This window comes from Tupaia chinensis, unplaced genomic scaffold (genome assembly GCF_000334495.1).
Source record: "Tupaia chinensis unplaced genomic scaffold, TupChi_1.0 Scaffold000066_1, whole genome shotgun sequence".
NCBI classification, from domain to species: Eukaryota; Metazoa; Chordata; class Mammalia; order Scandentia; family Tupaiidae; genus Tupaia; species Tupaia belangeri.
In genome coordinates, this window is record NW_006159525.1 from 6,111,479 (window position 1) to 6,131,529 (window position 20,051).

Genomic DNA, 20,051 nt, shown 5'->3' on the forward strand with positions numbered 1-20,051 from the left:
ATGTGCAGTTTTTTCCCATATTCCAAATGCCCGGGAGTGTGTGTTAAGATGGGGGAAATCTGCCTTGTGGCAGAAACGTGCTATCAGCATCTTCAGTAAGAATTAATTTTCTGATATGTCTTGGTTTTTGATGGAGGAACTTGATAGTGCAACAAAAGCTTCCAGATTTCACCCCTTACTTCTAAAAGTTTGCAATTAAAAACAGGCAATATGGGCACAAATGTTTCATAATCATGGCAAATGTCGATTGAATGCCATACATCGCAATGACTCTATGATCTGAGTGCTACTGTTGTCATAGCCATTTTACAGGTGACCAAACTGAAGTATGTGAGTTGCAGAAGGTCACACTCTGGTCGTCTGATTCCATAGAGACCCGGCATCTCCTGCCTCATGCCGGAGTCTTTCCTACCTAGTTCTTAGCATCTATGGAACCTTCCACAGACACTTCTTGAATTAATGAATATTTTACATCTGACAAACACTTGATTAAAGGGCTTTTGTGTGAAACCAAGGGCATGGTTAACCACTCTAGGTAAATTGACAACGAGTAGTGTGACCTTATCTAGACATCATCATGAGATTTAGACTAAAAAAGACGTCAATACGGCCCTCAACTACTCCACGTACAATCTTGGAAAAGTTTCTAAAGCTCAATTTCCACAGGCAGGATTCTCACCCCCTGGAGGTACTCTGTATAATCCCCTTCCCTCTAGCATGGATGAAACCTGTGCACACAGTGGGTATCACTCCTATAACCCGCTACTGACCAATGGACGCGGAGAGAACCAAAAGGGAGAATATCTGATGCGAGGAGCCTAATGAGAGGAGCCTTTAAAAGAAGATGAAGCTCAGAAGGAGGAGCCCCTGCAGATCTGGAAGAAGGCACACTGCCACATGGAACCACCTCCGGGATTCACGGGGTAGGTAGCAGGTGTGGCCTCTGGGAGGTGGTAGCAGTCTCTGGTAGACACTAGCACAAATAGGGTGTCAGTCTAGCACATTCCACCCACAAGGAAAGGAACCACTCCAATAGCCAGTGAGTATAGAAGAAGACACAGAGACTCAGATGAGAATCAAAGCCCCTCAACAGCCTGGGGACACTCCAAGTAGGGGACCCAGCTACTCCATACCTCTGATCCTGACCCACTGAAACTGTGAGACAATAAGTTTGTATTATTTTAAGCTACTAAGTTTTTGATATAACAATAGAAAAACGAATACAATGATACATCCTATAGTGACATGAAAGTGAAATAAAATCATGGGTTAATTGTGTAGCACATGTGTGGTTATAGGAAATTTTGGCCTCTTCTTGTGAGGTGTGAAGCTGCCTTTTTTTTTCTTAATAGATTTTGCTATAAGGTGTGTGTGCTTGCCAGAGAGATAGAAAACAAGTTACCTATCCTCCCCAGGAGGGATGGCCACACCACAATTCCTCCTCCTCCATTCCCTCAGGATCTTGGATATGCACACACATGTACCTGGCATGAGTTTTAAGCCACCAGGGCCAGGACTCAAACTGCAGTCGACTACATGGGAGTCCAGCGATGTAACCTTTATACCATCTGCTGGCCCCATGAAGCTGCCACCTGCTGCTCTGAAACTGAGTGTAATGTCTGAGGACAAAAGCCACGCGAGAGGAAATGTGTGGGCAGCTGGAGGAAGCCTGGGGCCCTTGGCTATCACTGACCAGTCATGATGACCCGGACGTGCACAAGCAAGCAACAGCTATCCTGACTGGCCTACCCTTTCGGAGTTTCCCTGGAATGCCCAGTCCAAACCAATTCTAACTAACAGGTTCTAATCCGTGAGTTACGTAACCTAATTCATTGACTGACTCACCATCAGTCTCTCATCAGTGAAAACATTGACCGAACAGAGGAATTGGAGGGGTCTTGAACAAATTCATGGAAAAATAGGACTAATACACAAATTTATTTCAGGGCAAAAATTAAATTTGAAATTTGTGCATATTTTTTTCATAATATGCATTTTCCATGAATTTTTGAAGATTCCCTCTTACAGAATAAAGGGAGGTTCCATTGTTGGCTAAGAATTGTACTGGGAAAAAATGAGATTTTATCTTTGACTGGATGACGTGGGAGTAAATGAGAGAGACACACACAGACACGCACATCACTTCCCTGTGCCCCGATTCCTCAGGTCTCCAGCCTACTGACAAGCTATCCTTCACTAGCACCGTCATTATCTGCTCGATCAGAGGAGGAAGAGTCCTCAGTCAGCAACGGAGGGCCAGACCCCTCACAGACGCCCCTCGAGGCTTAAACTTCAGGCCTCTCTTTTTCTGGAGACAACTCCTGTTTTATCATTAAAACTGCTGATCGTAACCCCACTCATATATGAATACTGCTCACACACACAGAAAAGGCGCTAATGCCATCAAACACCACACTAATATTAAATTACCGTAACTCATTTACCTCGCCCGCACATATGAAGCCCCCGCCCTTTCTTGGGAGCTTGTACATGCACATAAAATCTATAAACTCTTCCCAGGAATACAAAAGCATCCTCTATGATGTTGATAAGAAACAGGACAGTCACTCTCTCCTGACATATTTGTTCTTTAAAAACAAATCAATGGCACGGGGACTTGGCACCTGAATGCAGAACAACGGCTTGATGAGGCAAAGATTGTCTTCATTAAGGACATTAATATTCATAGGGAGTAGAATATCTGACACAAGAGAGGACTCACTAACCTTTTCTCATATTAGATTTTTACTTCTTAACACAATTACAGTCCGGCAATGACTTAATTAATGCTGCTTTTCGTCAGCCGCCTTTAAAGAGCTGTCAATTTGGTCCTGCAGAGGCTGTCAACGAAACAGAAAGACAGTCATCTCGGTGAAAAAGACACAGGAAGAAATTCAAACACTTAATAATATTCAAAGTGCTAAGCAAAGTCGCATATCAACTGGGATTAAGGAGAATTTTTGTCTTTTTCCTCCATCGTGTTTAAGTGAGTCCTGGAGAGTACGGTATGATTGGAACCTGACCACGGCTGGGTCTAGAAGGTGCAGGCAAATCTGGAGTGAAAGACACAGGGCTGGAGGGAAAGAATCTTCCTAACGTGAAAATGCGGCATGTCAATGACCTATAATCTAGGTTGAACTGGTGTTCGGCTTGCTGCAGTCAAGGGATGTGGAATCGAAGAGGACTTGAAGAAGCATGTTGTTCAATGCTTCTCTGTATACACGAGTCCATTAATCCATCCCACCTGACTCGGACCCAGAAGTTGCAAACTGAACCTCTCCGGGCTAGAAGTTCACCTGCAGGTATTTTTCTTTTCTTAGCAAACACAGTGTTTGAAATGATTGAAATCAAGTATTTGCCAAGACATGAAGTTTCAAAATGCAGGGTTTATTTTTTCTTTATTATTATTATTATCCTTGTTGTTATTTAATCGACACACAATCAGTGTACATAGTTGTAGGGTACAGTGTGATTTTTTTCAGTACATGAATACAATGTGTACTGATCAAATCAATGTAATTAGCATATTCATCATCTCAAACACGTTCAAAAGTCTCTTTTTTCTATTTTGAAACACACTATAAATTATAGTTACTCCACTATGCAACAGAATTCTAAAACTTCCTCCTCTTACCTAACCGTAATTTTGTATCTTTTCACCCATATCTTTCTCGACCTCCTTCCCCCCTACCCTTCCCAGCCTCTGTCAATCTGGTAATCTCTGTTCTACTATCTACTCCCACGAGTTATTACTCATGCAGAAATTTAAAAACCTAGGACAAGCAGATGGCATAATTGTTACATCACTGGACTCCTACATAGTGGACCACAGTTCGAGTCCCAGACTGGTCAGCTTAAAACTCACACCGGGAGCATGTATGGACATGTCCAAAATCTTAAGAAGGGATTGCAGCATGATTATCCCCGTGAGGGTTGATTTCTTGCTATCTTTCTCTCTGGTGAGCACATGCACCCCATAGGGAAAATCTCAAATAATAATAATAATAATAATAATAATAAAATAAAAGCTGACCTCACAGAAGGTGGTCCTTTAAACTTTAGAACATTTAGGAACTCTGTGTTTGTCTCTTCATGGCCATGACCTGCATGATCTGAGGTCCAGAGGCCCTCTCCTGATTTACCAAGGTCCACCCTCAGCATACACAAACCTGCTTGCTTTGTCCCTTTCCTTGGCCCACCAGGTCCCTCCAAGTACATGCAGTTGAGTCTCTTGCTTTACCCAATTTGATCTCACCTCTCTCCAAACACAAACCTAGACCTTATAGTTGTCAACACCTGTGACTGACTCATGGTCATCAGTCGATTAACACACATGCTGTTTGTGAGGGGGATACCCTCCTTTGGTTATTTCTCAGCTAAACCACTGTGCCTTGGTCAAATAACTGGAATACTCAGCTAAGCTCCTCGCCTACATCACAGTGTCTCAACTGTGGCACAGGGAACTGTGGATCCGGGTCATTCTCTGGGGAGGGAGGGCACCTTGTGTATTCTCGTGTATTGCAAGATATTTTGACATCCTCAGGCTCTACTGGCTAGAGGCTAATAGCACCTCCTTCGCCCTCTCAATGTGGCAACCAAAACGATCTCCAGCCATTGCCAAGGGTCCCCTAAAGGGCCACATCACCCTCTGGGAGAACCACTGGCCTAACTGGTGGCTTTGCTCTTTTCAACTTCAAGGCCCCATCCTCAAAGAGGACGGTCCTGGTCACTTTTACTCATTCTCCACCTCACTCTTTGAACGGCACACCAAGTATATCATACACTGAATGTTGCAGGGTTTTGTTTGTTTGTCTAGTCCTAGCTCAAAAGCAGCATGGGAGCAGAAGCTACTATAAATGTCACTGAGTAAATGAGTTACCCGTTCACAGTCCCTGTGAGGTCAGCTCTTACTTATGCCTTATCAGCAATGCATTTCTTAAATCTAGTCTCTCTGTGGCTCTGGAAGTTGAGCACAATGCAGTTCCTCCTTCCTGTTACGCCATGCCCGAGCTCCTGGACTGGGCAGGTACCACCTAGGAACTGGGCAGCTCTGGCTCCAGTGCTCAAAGGTTCCAAAGATTCAGTCCCATTTGCCACACTCTGAACCTTGACTTTTGGGTTGAAAAATATAAGCAGTCATGGAAAAGAGTGATCATGTGGTGATGCCTCTTTTTTCTGCTTGAGAAGCTGATAGCTAGAAGTCCCTGTAGGAAGACATGCAGGGAAACTCAGAGGTTCTCTTTGCTCTAGGATACTGTAAACATCCTGGTACTTATGGAAGGACGCCACCACAGAGAATGACAGCCCTAAATGTCAACAGTGCCACAGCTGAGAAACCGATGCGTGGGGAGAGGGGCTGGGAGGAACATTCCAGACATCTGGCAAGGTGCAGTGTTTGACAAGAAATAACCAGAAAAGAATATCCTCCCAAACAGTATAGTATGTTCAGACTTGACAGTCTCTAGTTAAGCACAGGTGTTGGCATCTGGGAAGGTCTAGGGTCATGTTTGGAAAGAGGTGAAGTCAGGTAAGCAAAGCCAGACAGTCAATTGCATGTACCCAGAGAGATCAGGTGAGCAATGGACAGGTACTGGGGGTGGAGTGATTGCCTAGCCACACAAAGAAAATCTACAGTATTCATTGGTCCAGACAGAAGTATATTTTACAACTTTGTGGGTTGACCTTCCCTGTAACCTGGCCATCACTCAGAGCTGGTTACTGCAGAAGAGATGATAAACTTAGATGGGGGCAAGTCCCTGACTTACTTCCTTTTGAGGTGCCTTGTCTTTAGACTCTGATTGACCAATGTCTTCCTGTCTAAGGTCTCCTGATAGACCTAAAGAGCATCCTGGATGGTAATCCAGAATGACACCAATCCCTAAAGGTCTGATGGGAAATCTGTCCAGGGCACACCACATGAAAGCAGGCAAGACTTAAGATCCTACATTTCAGCACAGTGGACAGACTTCACAGACATTGCTGAGCACACAGTGGGCTTAAACTACAAGATCCTAAGTTCAAGCTACTACTCTGGTTGCAGCTAGGATCCTTTGCTGCAAAAAGGCATCTGGATTTGCAGCCACCTAGGCTGCATGGGACCCATTCTCAACAGTGGCACCATGTGGAAGCACCAGAAACAGCAGCAACTGGGACCTGAACTCAGTTTTTAGGCTTCTCCATCCATTTCTCTCTCCAACTGGCTTTTGAAGAAAAGGTGATTCCATGAAACAGTGTAACTCTGGAACTCAGGACAATTCTTGTGGACATGGGTAGCAAGGTATAAGGTCAGAGAAAATTGTGAAAGGGATATTCTAAAATTTCTGCTTGTGAATGTTTATGAGCCTTTGAGTCATTGGAACTAATAGAAGGTATGACTGGTTTTATTCCTCAAGTTGCAGAATCACATTATACGAGTTATGCCTTTCAGAGTATACAGATTCATCTATTGGCTCTGATATCCACAACAAAGATATCTGTTACAGGACCACCAGTAAAATTTACCTAAAGATTCAGAACTGAACTTGTGAGAATATACTGAACTTACTGTTGGTTATTGTTGGTTTTCTTCTTTATCCATTAACCCACCAGCTGATGGAAACATATTTATTTAAGCCAGCCAGTCCTAAGATACAAAACCAAAGAACTGATCACACCTCCCCTCAGCCCCCAGTCCTGCAGGACTCAATGTATGGATGCTGGTATAATGTCTATCTGGGTTCAAGTCCTGGCTCTGTCACTGACGAGATGTATGGCTTGAACAACTTACTAAATCTCCCTAAGCTTTGGTTTTTATAAAACTGTGATAATTATTTCAGTCTCGTTTGCATTGATTGGGAATTTATGAGAAGCCAAGATAAGTTCTGTTTATATGTCATTTCATATAGACTTCTCCAACTTCCTAGGAGATGTATATATTATTTCATGAGCCAAAACTTGGGCATGGAGATGTTGACAAACTGTCCAGGATGATGCAGGGGTAAGTTACAATCTCAGGATGCGAACTCAGGCTGCCTGTGAGTTTGTGCTGCAACCATGAACCACAGTGATTACTCATGGAGTCTTATGATTACCAAAGAAGATCAGGCACAAAGCTCTTAGTACAGCATTTGCACATAGTAAATGATCTAACAAATGCTCTTCCTCTTCATTTACACTATTTCTAAACAGCACCTCCCTTTTTCTCAACTTAACAGTGAAATTACTTTATTCACTTATTTCACTTTGGTCTAATTCTATACCCTTCAGTCTTAGCTCAAAGCCTTTCTTCTAAAAATGTCTTTTTATCCCTCTTTGTTCAAAAAACTCATACTAATCATTGCTTGAGCTTTAGTCCTCTTATCTATTCATATTTATGCAGCAAGCAAAAATTGCCATACAATCTTAACATAAATATTGGAATTTCTGTCTAAATTGGGATCCATAATAGCATCATTACCCCCAAATAAGACCTCTTCAAGTTGAAAGTGAGTCTCTCTGTATAACTGTATACATTGAACTGAGTTCATATGATAAATACTCTGAGAGCTTACAGTTGGATATCAATAAAAGTTGATTAGGCCTGGAAGTCTCTCCAGGGATTCAAGTTGTATTTTATCATAAGATTTTGCAAAGTGAACCATTTGCTTTTAAAAACTATCAGTGACAGAAAGGCACCCTGATTTCTCCACCACCATACCACCAAACGCTCAGTACAGGTGGAGTTCCAATATATGTACCGACCACTGACATTCCTCATTCCTCCAAACTTGAACTCAAGGAAATCATGGGTGGTCCAGCAGGTGCTTGAAGGTAGAGCACATTAGTCACTGAACGAACTCACTTATCTATGAGGAGTTGGTGTCTTTGGGGAGTCACACCTGTCACGGGGAAGACTGAGAATGCCTTTCAAAGAAAAGCTAATTTACTTAAAGAAAAGTGTGTGTGCCCCTCCAACAATCTTTTTGTGTACTATTCCATGGACAGGATGATGGAACAGACAATTTTAAGCCACGGCACTTTTCTAAGACACCTGTCTGCAGATAACTGATCATGAAATACAAGTGTCTCCAACGCCTGGGAAGAGGGATTACAGATGCATCGGTGGCGATAGACTGGGGCAGAGATGGATGTTTGCATACCAGTTGTAGGCAAATTCTCCCCCACTTAAGCGAATAAAGAAAGGTTGTCAGATCTAACAAAGAGTCATCTTCATCCTGGACTCTCCTTGCTTTCCCTTTCATGGAATCTAAATCATGTCAGGAAAATGGTCAAAAGATAATTTTCATTCTATACAATGGGTTCAAAGAACTATGGAAAGAGAAATCAATACTAACAGAGATAGGCAATCTACTTGTTAGAATGACAATGCAGATTTAATGGAATAAACTTAAAATACAGATCTTACTACTATTTTCAGAATCATAAACATTTGTTTGTACTGATGTTGATCTATATAAAGTCAACTGTAATAACAAATAACATTTATTGAATGGTTATTGTGTGCCAGGTAATATTCTAAGTTATTTACATATCCTATCTAATTTAATTCTGACAACAATCCAATGTGGAAGAAATCACTGTTTGCATTTTATAGACGAAAAAAAAAAAAGGCTTGGAGAGGGTGAGGTTTTTGCACAAGATCACAGCTGGTAAGCAGAGGAGACTTGGAAAGAGGCCAGCTCTCTCTGATGTTAAGGCTTATGCTCTTAAAAATTATGCTATGTAATCTCATCTCACACACACAGCGTGTGTACACATTTGTGTCTGTACTCACACTCCCAGATTCTCACATACATTTGTTGATTTCACTCTGAACCGTTCCGGATAATGCATGGAAGCAGAAATAGTGAGATGGAATAATAGTACACAACAATAATCTTCAGGGTGGTTGTCAACAAGCCTTAATTTGAAAATAAACAGTGAAACAAAACATGCAAATATGGTAATAGCAGTGTGCTGCATTCGCCCTTCCTCTCTTTAATAAACAACTTGGAACCTTGAAACAGAGAACGATTTGGTGCCTGGGTGTGTGGAATTCTCATCTAAATGCCTAACACAGCTTCCATCTCGAAAGCTCTCCCTGACAGGAGGCATTCCCCTGCCCCCCATTTGGGATACTTTTCTTCGGTAATCAGAAGTAGAGATAAAAATGAACTTTTCAGTATAAACTTGTACTAACTCTTAGATTCACTCTTAATGAACAGGTCATATGTGGCTCTAAGTTGTGTGTGCATTTTTCTTTAGACATCATTTCTTCCCTTAGGTTGGAACAAGAGTAAATCATGTCAGGAAAATGGTCAAAAGATAATTTTCATTCTATACAATGGGTTCAAAGAACTATGGAAAGAGAAATCAATACTAACAGAGATAGGCAATCTACTTGTTAGAATGACAATGCAGATTTAATGGAATAAACTTAAAATACAGATCTTACTACTATTTTCAGAATCATAAACATTTGTTTGTACTGATGTTGATCTATATAAAGTCAACTGTAATAACAAATAACATTTATTGAATGGTTATTGTGTGCCAGGTAATATTCTAAGTTATTTACATATCCTATCTAATTTAATTCTGACAACAATCCAATGTGGAAGAAATCACTGTTTGCATTTTATAGACGAAAAAAAAAAAAGGCTTGGAGAGGGTGAGGTTTTTGCACAAGATCACAGCTGGTAAGCAGAGGAGACTTGGAAAGAGGCCAGCTCTCTCTGATGTTAAGGCTTATGCTCTTAAAAATTATGCTATGTAATCTCATCTCACACACACAGCGTGTGTACACATTTGTGTCTGTACTCACACTCCCAGATTCTCACATACATTTGTTGATTTCACTCTGAACCGTTCCGGATAATGCATGGAAGCAGAAATAGTGAGATGGAATAATAGTACACAACAATAATCTTCAGGGTGGTTGTCAACAAGCCTTAATTTGAAAATAAACAGTGAAACAAAACATGCAAATATGGTAATAGCAGTGTGCTGCATTCGCCCTTCCTCTCTTTAATAAACAACTTGGAACCTTGAAACAGAGAACGATTTGGTGCCTGGGTGTGTGGAATTCTCATCTAAATGCCTAACACAGCTTCCATCTCGAAAGCTCTCCCTGACAGGAGGCATTCCCCTGCCCCCCATTTGGGATACTTTTCTTCGGTAATCAGAAGTAGAGATAAAAATGAACTTTTCAGTATAAACTTGTACTAACTCTTAGATTCACTCTTAATGAACAGGTCATATGTGGCTCTAAGTTGTGTGTGCATTTTTCTTTAGACATCATTTCTTCCCTTAGGTTGGAACAAGAGGGGAAGAGAGAAATGGAGAGCCACTCAAGTACTGCAATAGTTCATAAATCTCTCTTTAAACATGAAACTGTCTAAACCCTTGGTAGCTATTACTTATTTGTTAAACTCCCAACCCAAACGTCTATCCATATCATGACCACTCTCTGAACTCACACAATAGACTTTCAGCATGTCCAACACTGAGCCAGTCTCTATCAGATTCTATTGCTTGCTCTTGCCACTTTGCAATCACCTTTGCATTGGCCCAACTTCCCTTTCATATTAAAATTCAGTGCAATGTTCAATTTGCCATTGATCCTGCCTATCATCTGCCCTGGAATCTGGAATGAACATAGAAACTCTTTCTTAGAACATGCACACGTTCTCCAACACAAGAGTGTCAATGGGCGTCTATCTAATAGCACACCTATTTTAAAAAGAAAGAAAGAAAAGAGAGTATATTACATAGAATTTGGAAAACAACAACAGAAAACTGCAAAGAAGAAAATTTTAAAAATCATGATTAAAATGCTCACCCCAGAATGACAATCTGAAAGATTTCATTGTGTTCCTAAGTAATCTCTGTCTGGACAGGATTTACAGCTTACGTTGTGCTTTATGTGATTCTGTGACTCCTCCTCTTAGTAAAATATAAAATGTTTATATGAAAGTAAAAATATTTCCTAATGATAGTCATGAAAGAATAAGCACAAAGAGGACGTGATTATCAAAACACAAATAAAATACCATAAAAGGAGAAGATAAAATTCTACTCTTTAAACTCAGTGTTATATATTCTAGCTTGATCACAGGTCAAATAAGATTCTTCCTAGTTTCAGAAAGAGTATAGCTGGTAAACCCTGGATGGTTTGTATAGCTGAACTTTGTCCTGTTTATTCACATTTATTACACTAATGAATAATCTTTATTAATATGACCATCAGTCTTATGAGGGAAATTGCTGTGTATGTCTTATTTCCTCCATATATCTAATTCCTAGCATGACATCAGGCACATGGTGAAAGCTTAAGAAGTATATGTTGAATGAATAAATGATTTGTCTCCATTTCCTAATTAATCCTTAGGTAAGAATTAAATGCCAATCAAATGGCATTGGGATTAAACTCAGAGAATAGGCAAACAAGGATGTTTCATTTTGGCAGTAAACATAACAAGAGGAAAAAGGGATTCCTATCTAACGCAGCGTTGTTGTTTTTTAATTATTCTGCCTGTTTAGAGAAATAAATAATTACAAACTCTTTCATGAATTTCAATACCTTTAATCTCTGAAAGATTGGACCTAGCCAGAGAGTCCTTATAAACATGTTAAGCTTTCTAGAATGCCTTTTGGGCAATTCTAAGACTTCTTCGTGTTGACTTGATGGTAATTAATACCATCCCTGTAGTATACCTGAACACTTTATTATTCCACAAAGGCAAAGATAGGAAGTCGTCTTATAAAAACAGAAAGCAGAATTAGGTGACATCATTAAATATTAGGCACTTATTAAAATCTGTGAGATGCTTTATAAACCTCAATGCATGAGAAAAGTCTTATGTACAAGACTGCAACTATAGGGAACCAGCAGTTAGCATAATGACTATGTCGCTGGACTCCCACGTAGTCGACCACGGTTCACATCCCGGACCCAGTGGTTTAAAACTCACGCTGGGTGCGTGTGTGTGCGTGTCCAAGATCCCGAGAGGAGAATGGAGGAGAAGGGACTGCGGCGTGACCATCCCCCCTGGGGGGTGATTTCTCGCTTTCTGTCTCTCTGTCTCTCTCTGTCTGTCTGGCGAGTGCACACGCCCTGTAGCGAAAACCTCTCCAAAAAAAAAAAAGAAAAAAAAGACTGTAACTATAGAAAAAATGATGACTCTTTCTCAGACATATTTACCAATTGTGCCTTATTTTCTCCTTTGAAGATAGAGATAAAAATAGTACTCACTTCATAGAGTTATTGTGGTGGTGATTAGAACATTGCCTGGCACAGAGTACGGACCCAAAAATGTTACTAATCTTGCCTCTTACTAATGTCCTTCTCTGTATGTATGTTTTATTATGTCCCATTATAATAGTTTAAATATTTGTATTGTATACATTTTTGGGGAAAAAACAGAAAGTTTTTAAAAAATCACATTTAACACTTAATCCTGAGATAACCACTATCATTACAAGCAAATATCTTTTGACTTCACTGACATAGGTGGGTTTCAACTGTTTGCGAATGTCTTAACACACTTCATTGCAAAATATGAAGTCCAATGCTTCTGGCCTTGAAAGGGGGCTATGTGGTTCTGAGTGTTAGAAGAGAATATTCCAAGAAGCAGTTCTGGCCTATACGTTCATGAGAAGCTGTAAGCTGAAATCTCTCAGATCAGCTGCTTACAAATTCTTGACCCAGAGAAACCATGAGACAGTAAATGCTGATTTTCTTTTTTTTAATCATTGAGTTTGGAGACAATTTATTACATAGTACTAAACAACTAAAACCATAACTGTATAATCCTGTATCACTTCTAAATTTGTATCATTTCTAAATTTGTGTGATTTGTATTCTTTTTCTTTTCCTTTCAACCTAGGATCACTTTGTTTTCATAAACTTTCATTATAGCTTCTATATGTGGCTCTATCACTTGGAATGTGTTAACATAATATTTTTAAATCTCTTGGATCGTCTTATTATCTGCAGTAATCTGGGAACAAATTCTGTCACCTTTTGTGTGTTGACTCTCATGGTAGTTCATTCCTTTGTGAGATGTGTCATTTGTGATTCTGAACTTGGGGTTCCTTGGATCATGGATACCTCCCTGTGGGTGGATTCACAAATACCTCTGCTTGGACCTGATGGCTTCTACCAGTTCAGGCCAGTTTTAAGTAAATTTCTGATTTCCATGTCTCACACTCAGTAGACAGTGTGATCATGGACCCCACACCCATGTATGATGTAGGCTTGGGATTTCTCATTGCTGCCTTTTTCCATCCGTGACACTGAAAAAACACTGAGTAAACTTCCTTACAATGGCTCTGGAATGCAGGGGAATTTCATGAGCTTTGCTTTCTCTGTTGGCTCCCAACTTTGGGCAGGAAGTATATTTCCAGCTCCCACCCTCCATGCAAACTTGAAGGCCCATCTCCCATTGCTTCATGGACAGTAACCTCCAGCACTGAATTAAGCACTTTGCTTGAGATTCCTAAGGATTTACCCTTTTGCTTTCAAGCTTAGCTATGTATTTAAAATATGTAATTTTCTAGCATTTTTATGTTCAAGAGGGTTCAGGGAATTTTACACATCAACGGAATCTGCCCTATTAACCAGAAGTCCTCCACAATCTTCTCTCTATATATTTTTTTCACGTCTGTGTAACATTTTTGTGTAATTATATTCATACCGGCTACACAATTATTTTTTATATTTTTCATTTAATATTACAATAAAATTATTAAAATTTCCCAAGGCTATTAAAACTCTTTGTAAATGGAATTTGAACAGCTGTAAAATATCCCATCAGATGAATGTACAGTAATTTACTTAATACTCCCCCTTTGGACATTGGGGTTTTAACTACAATACTGCTGACTGGGAATTCATTTCATCTTTTGTGTTCTTCAGGGATGAGGAAGGTATTTCTGTATTTTTCTTTTGAATAAATTTTTAGAACTGAGTGTAAGAGGCGGTGAAACAATTTGTCCATGACATGCAACCAGTTAGTCAGAGGCAGAAGAAGGATGTGTTCAGGAGGCTCAACTCCAAATCAAGGTTGTCTAGAACCTCCTCTTCGCTCGACATCAGAATCTCCTCAGTAAGAAGGACATGAAGAACACGCATCTGCTACCACACTCTCCAGCAACCCAGTTCCACTCATGGACAGCATGAAGAGAAGGCACCTCAGCCCAGTTTGTGCAGGCAGGCCAGACTGGCCCATCAACACAGATCTCCAAGGACTGGATTACTCATGCTGATCATTCTCCTAGTAGAAAATAGTGTGTAAATACTGTCCTTGGGAAGCTCCCTCATTTGGACTTCAAAATATTTCTGAAGAACCAAAACCATCAATACACAAACACAATTACTTTTTAATTTTAAAATTTCTTCTATGAGAGAAAGAATCAGAAAGAGAAAGACAAGCACCCTTAACAGGGTCCCATGGCACCACCATGTCCAGCCTCCCCAGCTAGTCAGAATCACAAGAACAGGCATGCATACACCCAGCATGTACAGGTCTGAATCCACAGGACACCATATAGATTCAGCATTGCTCAGGCAGCACAAGACCACTGAGCCACTGAGCCGGCCCAAATGCATACAATTTAATTGTGTGCCTTCTGAACCAACCCTTCTTTTTTTTTTAATTTTTATTTTTTTAGAGAGATTTTTACTATAGGGCATATTCACTCACCAGACAGACAGAAAGTGAGAAATCACCCCCCAGGAGGTGGCCACCCCGCAATACCTTCTTTTCCATTCTTTTCTCAGGATTTAAGGCATGCACGCACACGGGCCCAGTGTGAATTTTAAGCCACCAGTCTGGGACTCAAACAGCAGTCAACTACATGGGAGTCTAGTGACATAACCATTACACCATCTGCTGGTCCTGAATAAACTCTTCTTAAAGCTTCACTTTAGTTTCTCTTCTGGTGATTATCAGAGTACCATGACTATAGAGCCTCCTCCCCTTTTGTCTTCTTGCATCTCAAAATAAGCTCACTGAGACAACTTCATTGAATTCTATGGATTCAGTACATTACTAAATTTTATGTAAGCCAAGTATAAAATATTCCCAGGTCAGCTCTGTGGCCTGGTGGTTAAGGCAGCTGGACCCCACATGGCTGACCATATGGTTTGGAGTCCTAGACCCAAGAAACACAAAGTGCATGTCTGTGCATGCCCAAAATCTTGAAAAGAGGGGAAAAGAGAAGAGAAGGGATTGAAGCATGACCATTCCCCATGGGGACAGGGGTTGCTTTCTCACTATCCCATCTGTCTCCATCTCTCAGCAAGTGAACATACCCTCTAACAAAAAAAGAAAGAGAAAGAAAGAAAGAACAAGAAAAAGAAAGCAAGAAAGAAAAAGAAATCTCCAAAACATGTGTTTACTTATAGAACCTCTCTACAAGGTCTAATTTTCTGCAAACAAGGTTTAACTCTATGGTTTGTTGCTTCATGTCTACAACAACCCATAATACGGTATAGTTCTTCTTTAGTTAACATATTAGTAGCAAACATTGAATCAGATACTCTTTAATGTCACCCTGGTTGCCCTGAGTGATGAAAGATAGAGCCTTAATCATGAATAATGGCTTACTGTTCAGTTTTGATTACAATAATCTACCTATTGTCCAAGGTATTTGAGCAATACCATGTCATCTATCTTGCTTCTTTTGATACAATGGGTGCCTCAGCTTAGTCCTGGACATCTCCTAACATGCCAAATTCCTCTGAAACACAGCGTAGAGACAGGGGCACAGCTAGCACTGGGTCTCAAGAACATAGTGAGCACAGTGCTCCATTTTCATTGAGAACAGCTGCTCATTTGCTGTGGCGAAGAGAGGCCTCAGGGTTAGAAGGGACCGAACTGCTCAGCCTTTAATGTTTTTGCAAAATTATCTTGTTGACAAGTGCAGCATTATAAATTTGAATCCATTAGCTAAAAGGATCCATAAATATTTGAATAATGGCCTTTTTAGAGTTTTACCAGTCTATCAAAGTTGTCACATGTCCACTTTTTACATTTTTCCTACTGCTGGAAAGAAAAAGGCTGAACTAAATCTTATGGATGGTTTCTAGGCATGGGTGTTTTATCCTTGCTTTCAAAATGGAAATGCTTTGCCAACCAGAAGTCAATTAGCAAAACCAAGCTAAGTACCTGGTGGTGGTGGCCCAGGGCGCAACGTCTAACATTTGTCTTTCCCTTCCATGCAGTGACTTCCAGCCAGCAAGGCTCCCGTTTCTAGTCACACATGCAGGAATGGCCAGGTGATGAGCTCTGGCCAATGAACTGTGAGCCATTTTCAGGGAGGGGTTTTATGGTGCCCATATGTCTCCCACACTTTCTCTTTTTCTCATTTTCTTCCACTCTGAGGAAGTGAGTGAAGAAGTTATGAGCTAAAAGGAACATGGAATTATGAACCACTTTCTGCAGTAAAGCAAACCACAAGCTAACCATGAATACCAACCTCGGTCTGATGGATGCTTGAAAATGCACTTCTACCTTCTGAAGCTATGGAAATTCAAAATTGGTTTCAGCAGTTGGCTCTAACCTAACTAAAATAGCAGCATTTTTTAAACTCTAGAGTTCAAATTTTTTTTGTTTTTCAAAAGGCATATCCTATATCCTAAAGCAGTGACTCCCCCAAACATATTTGCAAAAGGCAAGCATGTCTTGGTTCTATGTTGCTTGCATTGATAACAAATCCATCATAGACTCTTGGTGTGAACACTTTGGTGACTAGCACAGCCACCACACTGACAGGCATTTTCTATGTTGTTCTAATAATACCCAAGTGTCTGATTTCTAGAAAATGAGCTACATCTCTCTACCAACAACTACTGAGAACAGGCCTCTAAGCCACCAGAGTTCAGTCTCCAACTCCCACGTTGGTGTTATCTATACAAGGTCATTATATACAGTCCATCTACTCTAGACTCTCTTAAGTCTGTCCTTAGACCAAACAGGTCACAGTAGAGATTCATCCTGCAGCCCCTTTGAAACTATAACCATTTTTAAGGAATAATACTTTGGTGTTAGTTAATCTTTCAGCCTGTGGGATTTTTTTTTTTTTTTTTTGGAGAGGTTTTTGCTATAGGTCACTTGCAACCGCCGGAAAGACAGAGAGAGACAGAGAGACAGAAAGTGAGAAATCAACCCCCAGGGGCGATGGCCATGCTGCAATCCCTTCTCCTCCATTCTCCTCTTGAGATCTTGGGCACACACACACACATGCCCAGCATGAGTTTAAGCCACCTGGTCTGGGACTCGAACTGCAGTCAATACATGGGAGTCCAGAGACACAGCTATTATGCCAACTGCTGGTCCCAAACTCTGGGATTATTTTAATAGATAACATGCATCAAGCTCTTACTAGGCGCCAAGACTGTGCTAGATGTGCTATAAACATTATTCCTGCTAATCCTTACAACAACGCTATAGGCTTTTTATAATTATCTCCAGGAACCTCAGACTTAGGTTCACTGACTTGCCAAAAGTTACATGGCTGGTAAGTGGTGGAACTTAAATTTAAACTTGGATTTGCCTCATTCCAAAGCCTTGTGTTTGGGGAATATCATACAGAACATTATGAACATCCACATGAAAAAGTGGATTTATAGCCCTGGGTTTCTCAAACTTGGGGTTACTGATATTTGAGACTGAACAAGTCTGTGCTGTGAGGGCCGTCTTGTGCACCATAGGGTGTTCAGCAGAGCAGCAGTTCTGGCCTTCACCCACAGGATGACAGAGCAAGTTGTGACAACCAAACATGTTCCCAGACATTGCCAGATGTCCCTGGCGGCAGAAGCAAAACTGCTCTCATTGAGATCACTCTTATAATCTAATGTTAGAAATAATGTTCCCCTAAGAAGCTGATGTGATCTCTTCTTTCTGATAAAGAAAATGATGTAATGACAAAGAAAATGATCCTGTCTTCACTTGCACTGTGATGGCCAGAGTGCAGATCTAAAGTTTAACTATACCAAGTAGATACTCCCAAAGTCCTGAGCAAGCTCCATTTTTTTAAAGCTTTTCTATAGTGCGTGTGCACTTGCCAGAGAGAGAAAAAGTAAGGAAGAGACAGAAGGAAAGTGAGAAATTACCCCCTGAGAGGACGGCCACCTTGCAATCCCTTCTTCTCCATTCTCGAGATTTGGAGCATGCCCGCATGCCTGGGTGGCCAGCGTATTTTGAAGTCTGCAGGTCTGAGACTTGAACCGTAGAGTCAATCATGTGGTATTCAGCCGCCTTAACCTCCATGCCACCTGCTGGCCCCCACTTTATCATTTTCTAATTATTGATTCCCTCTGCTTTTTTTTCTGTGCCTTCCTTATTCTTCTACTTTTCCCCTGTTAGAGGATGTCTTCCTCTGAGGTCATTAGAAATTCTTCACAGAAGATGGGAAGATATAAATTAAAAAACATTCTTATACTGATGTTTTTAAATTTTGTGCTTACTGGAAAAAGGCAGCGAAAGAGAGAAAAAGAGAGAGAGAGAAAGTGAGAAAGCTCAGTGGGGCATAGTCACGCCACAATCCCTTCCCCTCCATGTCTCTCTCCTTTCGGGATTTGGGCACACATGCACATATGTCTGCCATGTCTTTCAAACTCCCAGGTCTGGGACTCAAACCACATAGTCAGCCATGTGGGGTCCAGCTGCCGGAACTACTACACTACTGGCTGGCCCTTGATGCCAATTTTGAAATCAACTTCCTTCATTATTTAATCAAAACTGTATCTATCTAGAAATGAAAAATACTCCATTTTTTTAAAAATACATTTTCAGTGATTCTCTCTGATATTAAAAATTCAATATTGTGTTTAAAAATTAAACTTTGGGACCAGCAAGTGGCATGGTAGTGAAGGCACTGCACTTCCACATGACTGACCACAGTTTGAGTCCCAGACCTGGTCACCTGAAAATCATGCTGAGTGTATGTGTGTGTGTGTGTGTGTGTGTGTGTGTGTGTCAAAAATCCTGAGAGGAGAATGGAGGAAAAGGGATTGCAGTATGGCCAATAACCCCTGGGAAGAGGGGTGGTTTCTCATTTCTATCTCTCTTTATCCAGAGAACACATCCTATGGCAAGACAAAAATTTTTTTTAAAAAGAAGAAATTAAACTATTGAAATTTTCTGAGCCCCAGAATCATATTTTGACATGGGCTCAGGCATAGTAAAATACTAGAGAGAATAAAACAAAAACTTGGAAAAGCTTTCGAAATACATTTTCCCCAATTTTTTTTTCATTGCAACTGCTGAAAACTATCATCTGATTAAAATACTCTTATCATTAACTTTCCATGGACAAGATGGGATAAGAAAACAAATACCTTCCTAAGGCGCTTCTCTGAAATGTTACTACTCATGCTCTAAATTGATGCACAAGGGTAGGGTCAGCCTGTTGAGAGACTCCACTTTAAGAATTCTACTCCATGTTTTCACAAATGAATTTTCCAGTCTGTCAATTACTGGGGAGATAAAGGTTGGGTCCAGAACAAAGGGTGACTCAGAGGTTCATTTGGAAATTTGGGATTTCTGGTTCTGCTTTGACAGATTTGGAAGAAGAGGTAAACATTTCCTGTAAATACCATTGCTGGGATGGATTCTCACTCTCTCACTCCCCCATCAAACAGAAATCTATATTGTGCCTTGAGTTGCGCCCCAGAGAAATTATCAATATTCACACATCTGGCACAAATCTGTTGGAAGGAAAAAAAAAATCATGCCATCTGTATTTCTTCAATCGCTTTATATCACAGCTCTAGTCTCTTCCAGTCATTTTGCCACACAGTCTTGTAAATAGAAAGTTCTATTACTTCTTGGCTTGTTTGAAGATGCTGTTCATCATGAGGGGAGGATAAGGAGGTGATGTCACTGCCAGGAAAGGGAAAAAAAAAAAAAAAAAAACAACAACAACAACAAAAAAAACTTGCCTTTCCTAATCCCCCACCTTCCCCGGAGTGTGGAGGAGCCAAATTTCATCAAGTTTGGCACAGTTGTAGGAATTAACATGACTGAAATGTATGCCAGATTTCAAAACAATTTCTAACAGTTTCTGTGAGACCGTGTAAGCAACTG